This window comes from Podarcis vaucheri, assembly GCF_965113315.1.
Source record: "Podarcis vaucheri genome assembly, chromosome: 14".
Taxonomy (NCBI): Eukaryota; Metazoa; Chordata; class Lepidosauria; order Squamata; family Lacertidae; genus Podarcis; species Podarcis vaucheri.
This window is the reverse complement of record NC_138752.1, coordinates 5,392,231-5,400,126: the sequence shown is the minus strand read 5'-3', so window position 1 is coordinate 5,400,126 and position 7,896 is coordinate 5,392,231.

The following is a 7,896-nucleotide window of genomic DNA, read 5'->3' as shown; positions in this document are numbered from 1 at the left end:
TTGCAGTGTCATTGGTTCCCACATGAACCAAGAGGAAGGGGTATTCGTCAGTGGGTTTTATGATTCCTTGCAGTCGTTCAGTTACATCTTGGATCTTAGCCCCGGGGAGACAGCACACTTCCCGAGACATCTTGTCAGGCCCACAGATCACTGCTTCTGTTCCCCGCAGTAGGGAATCCCCTATCACCACTACACGCCTCCTCTTGGGTTTGGTCGGGGTTCTTCCGTGAGCTGTCCGTTCCAAGGTCACCTGCACATTCCCTGAGGACTGACTTTGCTGCTCGTCTTCATATACCTGATCGACTGTAATGAGGGAGAGATCCTCAAATGGAGTCTGCTCTTCGTCTTCCATGCTAGGGGAGAGGACCTCAAAGCGATTGTGTATTTCTAAACAATCAGAGTGAACCCTGGGCCTCCTACTTCTTTGAGTCACGTTTCTCCATATATCTGGCTCCTGTGTTGGTGAACAAGCCTCCTTCTCAGGGGAGTCCCCTGTCTCCTCCTTGGTGGGGACGGTGTGCTCTGTTGCTTCCAAGAAGAGCTCCAGCTCTCTAATTCTTTGGAGCGTAGCTACACGTTCCTCCAGTTGCTGGACTTTGTCTTTTAAAAGGGCAATCAACATGCAATTGCTGCAGGTAAAGCTGCCTGCAACCTTTGGCAAGATGGCAAACATTGCGCAGGAATCACAGGCGACTGCAGCTGTTCCCTCCCCTTCCATCATGAGATCGTGTCGTTGGGGGTGGCTACAGAGGTCCTCCATCATAAAAAGCTTGAAGACAGGACAAATAACTTCCCCCACAAAAAAAAACACCTAGGTCTCCCCCAACAAACGTTTGAGATTAGCTCCCCTAAATCTAAAAGATGGGTATAACTGCCCTGCTAGCTCTGATAAGCTCCTCCCACAGCTAATCCCCTGCCTCAACAGAAACCCTGCCCCCTCTGACCTTTACACAGGGAAAACAGCTAATCAGCCAGAAAGAAACACACATACACAAGAAAACCCTTTTTGCTCCTTCTTCAACTGCTGCCCTACAAACTCTGATAAGCTCCTCCCACAGCTAATCCCCTGCCTCAACAGAAACCCTGCCCCCTCTGACCTTTACACAGGGAAAACAGCTAATCAGCCAGAAAGAAACACACATACACAAGAAAACCCTTTTTGCTCCTTCTTCAACTGCTGCCCTACAAACTCTGATAAGCTCCTCCCACAGCTAATCCCCTGCCTCAACAGAAACCCTGCCCCCTCTGACCTTTACACAGGGAAAACAGCTAATCAGCCAGAAAGAAACACACATACACAAGAAAACCCTTTTTGCTCCTTCTTCAACTGCTGCCCTACAAACTCTGATAAGCTCCTCCCACAGCTAATCCCCTGCCTCAACAGAAACCCTGCCCCCTCTGACCTTTACACAGGGAAAACAGCTAATCAGCCAGAAAGAAACACACACACACAAGAAAACCCTTTTTGCTTCTTCTTCAACTGCTGCCCTACAAACTCTGATAAGCTCCTCCCACAGCTAATCCCCTGCCTCAACAGAAACCCTGCCCCCTCTGACCTTTACACAGGGAAAACAGCTAATCAGCCAGAAAGAAACACACATACACAAGAAAACCCTTTTTGCTCCTTCTTCAACTGCTGCCCTACAAACTCTGATAAGCTCCTCCCACAGCTAATCCCCTGCCTCAACAGAAACCCTGCCCCCTCTGACCTTTACACAGGGAAAACAGCTAATCAGCCAGAAAGAAACACACACACACACAAGAAAACCCTTTTTGCTCCTTCTTCAACTGCTGCCCTACAAACTCTGATAAGCTCCTCCCACAGCTAATCCCCTGCCTCAACAGAAACCCTGCCCCCTCTGACCTTTACACAGGGAAAACAGCTAATCAGCCAGAAAGAAACACACACACACACACACACACAAGAAAACCCTTTTTGCTCCTTCTTCAACTGCTGCCCTACAAACTCTGATAAGCTCCTCCCACAGCTAATCCCCTGCCTCAACAGAAACCCTGCCCCCTCTGACCTTTACACAGGGAAAACAGCTAATCAGCCAGAAAGAAACACACACACACACACAAGAAAACCCTTTTTGCTCCTTCTTCAACTGCTGCCCTACAAACTCTGATAAGCTCCTCCCACAGCTAATCCCCTGCCTCAACAGAAACCCTGCCCCCTCTGACCTTTACACAGGGAAAACAGCTAATCAGCCAGAAAGAAACACACACACACACAAGAAAACCCTTTTTGCTCCTTCTTCAACTGCTGCCCTACAAACTCTGATAAGCTCCTCCCACAGCTAATCCCCTGCCTCAACAGAAACCCTGCCCCCTCTGACCTTTACACAGGGAAAACAGCTAATCAGCCAGAAAGAAACACACACACACAAGAAAACCCTTTTTGCTCCTTCTTCAACTGCTGCCCTACAAACTCTGATAAGCTCCTCCCACAGCTAATCCCCTGCCTCAACAGAAACCCTGCCCCCTCTGACCTTTACACAGGGAAAACAGCTAATCAGCCAGAAAGAAACACACACACACACACACACACACAAGAAAACCCTTTTTGCTCCTTCTTCAACTGCTGCCCTACAAACTCTGATAAGCTCCTCCCACAGCTAATCCCCTGCCTCAACAGAAACCCTGCCCCCTCTGACCTTTACACAGGGAAAACAGCTAATCAGCCAGAAAGAAACACACATACACAAGAAAACCCTTTTGCTCCTTCTTCAACTGCTGCCCTACAAACTCTGATAAGCTCCTCCCACAGCTAATCCCCTGCCTCAACAGAAACCCTGCCCCCTCTGACCTTTACACAGGGAAAACAGCTAATCAGCCAGAAAGAAACACACATACACAAGAAAACCCTTTTTGCTCCTTCTTCAACTGCTGCCCTACAAACTGATAAGCTCCTCCCACAGCTAATCCCCTGCCTCAACAGAAACCCTGCCCCCTCTGACCTTTACACAGGGAAAACAGCTAATCAGCCAGAAAGAAACACACATACACAAGAAAACCCTTTTTGCTCCTTCTTCAACTGCTGCCCTACAAACTCTGATAAGCTCCTCCCACAGCTAATCCCCTGCCTCAACAGAAACCCTGCCCCCTCTGACCTTTACACAGGGAAAACAGCTAATCAGCCAGAAAGAAACACACACACACAAGAAAACCCTTTTTGCTCCTTCTTCAACTGCTGCCCTACAAACTCTGATAAGCTCCTCCCACAGCTAATCCCCTGCCTCAACAGAAACCCTGCCCCCTCTGACCTTTACACAGGGAAAACAGCTAATCAGCCAGAAAGAAACACACACACACAAGAAAACCCTTTTTGCTCCTTCTTCAACTGCTGCCCTACAAACTCTGATAAGCTCCTCCCACAGCTAATCCCCTGCCTCAACAGAAACCCTGCCCCCTCTGACCTTTACACAGGGAAAACAGCTAATCAGCCAGAAAGAAACACACATACACAAGAAAACCCTTTTTGCTCCTTCTTCAACTGCTGCCCTACAAACTCTGATAGGCTCCTCCCACAGCTAATCCCCTGCCTCAACAGAAACCCTGCCCCCTCTGACCTTTACACAGGGAAAACAGCTAATCAGCCAGAAAGAAACACACACACACAAGAAAACCCTTTTTGCTCCTTCTTCAACTGCTGCCCTACAAACTCTGATAAGCTCCTCCCACAGCTAATCCCCTGCCTCAACAGAAACCCTGCCCCCTCTGACCTTTACACAGGGAAAACAGCTAATCAGCCAGAAAGAAACACACATACACAAGAAAACCCTTTTTGCTCCTTCTTCAACTGCTGCCCTACAAACTCTGATAAGCTCCTCCCACAGCTAATCCCCTGCCTCAACAGAAACCCTGCCCCCTCTGACCTTTACACAGGGAAAACAGCTAATCAGCCAGAAAGAAACACACACACACAAGAAAACCCTTTTTGCTCCTTCTTCAACTGCTGCCCTACAAACTCTGATAAGCTCCTCCCACAGCTAATCCCCTGCCTCAACAGAAACCCTGCCCCCTCTGACCTTTACACAGGGAAAACAGCTAATCAGCCAGAAAGAAACACACACACACAAGAAAACCCTTTTTGCTCCTTCTTCAACTGCTGCCCTACAAACTCTGATAAGCTCCTCCCACAGCTAATCCCCTGCCTCAACAGAAACCCTGCCCCCTCTGACCTTTACACAGGGAAAACAGCTAATCAGCCAGAAAGAAACACACACACACAAGAAAACCCTTTTTGCTCCTTCTTCAACTGCTGCCCTACAAACTCTGATAAGCTCCTCCCACAGCTAATCCCCTGCCTCAACAGAAACCCTGCCCCCTCTGACCTTTACACAGGGAAAACAGCTAATCAGCCAGAAAGAAACACACATACACAAGAAAACCCTTTTTGCTCCTTCTTCAACTGCTGCCCTACAAACTCTGATAAGCTCCTCCCACAGCTAATCCCCTGCCTCAACAGAAACCCTGCCCCCTCTGACCTTTACACAGGGAAAACAGCTAATCAGCCAGAAAGAAACACACACACACAAGAAAACCCTTTTTGCTCCTTCTTCAACTGCTGCCCTACAAACTCTGATAAGCTCCTCCCACAGCTAATCCCCTGCCTCAACAGAAACCCTGCCCCCTCTGACCTTTACACAGGGAAAACAGCTAATCAGCCAGAAAGAAACACACACACACAAGAAAACCCTTTTTGCTCCTTCTTCAACTGCTGCCCTACAAACTCTGATAAGCTCCTCCCACAGCTAATCCCCTGCCTCAACAGAAACCCTGCCCCCTCTGACCTTTACACAGGGAAAACAGCTAATCAGCCAGAAAGAAACACACACACACAAGAAAACCCTTTTTGCTCCTTCTTCAACTGCTGCCCTACAAACTCTGATAAGCTCCTCCCACAGCTAATCCCCTGCCTCAACAGAAACCCTGCCCCCTCTGACCTTTACACAGGGAAAACAGCTAATCAGCCAGAAAGAAACACACACACACAAGAAAACCCTTTTTGCTCCTTCTTCAACTGCTGCCCTACAAACTCTGATAAGCTCCTCCCACAGCTAATCCCCTGCCTCAACAGAAACCCTGCCCCCTCTGACCTTTACACAGGGAAAACAGCTAATCAGCCAGAAAGAAACACACATACACAAGAAAACCCTTTTTGCTCCTTCTTCAACTGCTGCCCTACAAACTCTGATAAGCTCCTCCCACAGCTAATCCCCTGCCTCAACAGAAACCCTGCCCCCTCTGACCTTTACACAGGGAAAACAGCTAATCAGCCAGAAAGAAACACACACACACAAGAAAACCCTTTTTGCTCCTTCTTCAACTGCTGCCCTACAAACTCTGATAAGCTCCTCCCACAGCTAATCCCCTGCCTCAACAGAAACCCTGCCCCCTCTGACCTTTACACAGGGAAAACAGCTAATCAGCCAGAAAGAAACACACACACACAAGAAAACCCTTTTTGCTCCTTCTTCAACTGCTGCCCTACAAACTCTGATAAGCTCCTCCCACAGCTAATCCCCTGCCTCAACAGAAACCCTGCCCCCTCTGACCTTTACACAGGGAAAACAGCTAATCAGCCAGAAAGAAACACACACACACAAGAAAACCCTTTTTGCTCCTTCTTCAACTGCTGCCCTACAAACTCTGATAAGCTCCTCCCACAGCTAATCCCCTGCCTCAACAGAAACCCTGCCCCCTCTGACCTTTACACAGGGAAAACAGCTAATCAGCCAGAAAGAAACACACACACACACACACACACACACACACACACGAAAACCCTTTTTGCTCCTTCTTCAACTGCTGCCCTACAAACTCTGATAAGCTCCTCCCACAGCTAATCCCCTGCCTCAACAGAAACCCTGCCCCCCCTGACCTTTACACAGGGAAAACAGCTAATCAGCCAGAAAGAAACACACACACACAAGAAAACCCTTTTTGCTCCTTCTTCAACTGCTGCCCTACAAACTCTGATAAGCTCCTCCCACAGCTAATCCCCTGCCTCAACAGAAACCCTGCCCCCTCTGACCTTTACACAGGGAAAACAGCTAATCAGCCAGAAAGAAACACACACACACACACACACACACACACACACACACACACACAAGAAAACCCTTTTTGCTCCTTCTTCAACTGCTGCCCTACAAACTCTGATAAGCTCCTCCCACAGCTAATCCCCTGCCTCAACAGAAACCCTGCCCCCCCTGACCTTTACACAGGGAAAACAGCTAATCAGCCAGAAAGAAACACACATACACAAGAAAACCCTTTTTGCTCCTTCTTCAACTGCTGCCCTACAAACTCTGATAAGCTCCTCCCACAGCTAATCCCCTGCCTCAACAGAAACCCTGCCCCCTCTGACCTTTACACAGGGAAAACAGCTAATCAGCCAGAAAGAAACACACACACACAAGAAAACCCTTTTTGCTCCTTCTTCAACTGCTGCCCTACCAGATGCATGTATCATAGGATTGTTGAGTTGGAAGTATGTATTTTGTAAATTTATTATTTTGATGTATTTGGAATGTGGACTGTTTTGTTATTTTAAAATGAAAAATTATGTGTATCTTGTTTAATAATGGAAGGAAGGACTACAGTCCATCAGATACATGAGGTGTATATGTCTTTGTATCCAGAGTAAAATGGATTTTATTTTATGTTCTATATTTCTATTAATACTTACTTGGTTTGCTGTATTCATATCTCACTTTTTCTGCAAGGAGCAAAAGGCAGTGTACATCGTTCTTTTCCTCCCCATTTTATCAACGCAACCACCCTGTGAGGGAGGACAGACTGAGCAGGGGTCAGCAAACTTTTTCAGCAGGGGGCCGGTCCACTGTCCCTCAGACCTTGTGGGGGACCGGTCTATATTTTTTTGGGGGGGATGAACGAATTCCTATGCCCCACAAATAACCCAGAGATGCATTTTAAATAAAAGGGCACATTCTACTCATGTATAAACATGCTGATTCCCGGACCGTCTGCGGGCCGGATTTAGAAGGTGATTGGGCCGGATCCTGCCCCCGGGCCTTAGTTTGCCTACCCATGCACTAGCTTAACACTCTCCACTGAGATTCATGGCAGAATCTGGGTCTCTCTAGTCCTAGTCCAACACTCTGACCACTGCACCACACTGGCTCTCAGTACGCACAATTGCCTCTGTTTTTGCCAAATGATGGTTTTTTTGCCAAATGACCATAAATATCTACCTGGCTCTCCTTGTGCACACAGTGAGGAAGAACAGGGTAAAATGTGAAGCTCTAAGATTCTTCTTTCAAACATAGGAACCACACAATATACACAACACCCAAGGAAAGAAATGTGTGGGCTTAATATTGCATTCATATCTTGCAAACAGGTCATTGCATTTTTCTTTTAACTTCTCAGATTTCCTCTAAAAGAGTAAATCCTGATTAAATTGTGAGGGGAGTGTGGGGGGGAGACAGAGATACAGGCTGGTATTTTGATGGCAACAACAATATGTGGACACTGTGAAAAACTGGAATGCATAATAAGGAGCACTGATATCACAATAAACACCCTTCTGGAAGCATCTGAATGCACCCCCAACCCCCCAACCCCCGTTTGCAAAGGGGCATATGTATGAATTGCAGACCATCAGCGCTGCAGATGATGCTCCTGGAACATTTGACTGCTGTTTACCAACTTATAACAAAGTCATTGCAAGCATAATTCAAGCAGGACTCTCTCAAGCACCCATTGACTGGACTTCTGGCACATGAAAGTTCAACTGGCGTCAGAAGTTATTGTCTGGGCCAGGCCAGTGAGCTCTGAAATGTGAATCTGGAGAGTGAGGGTTTCATCCAAAATAGGTTTCCAATGGGAGTTAACTGAAAGTGGATCTAGGAAGAAGGTGGTCAC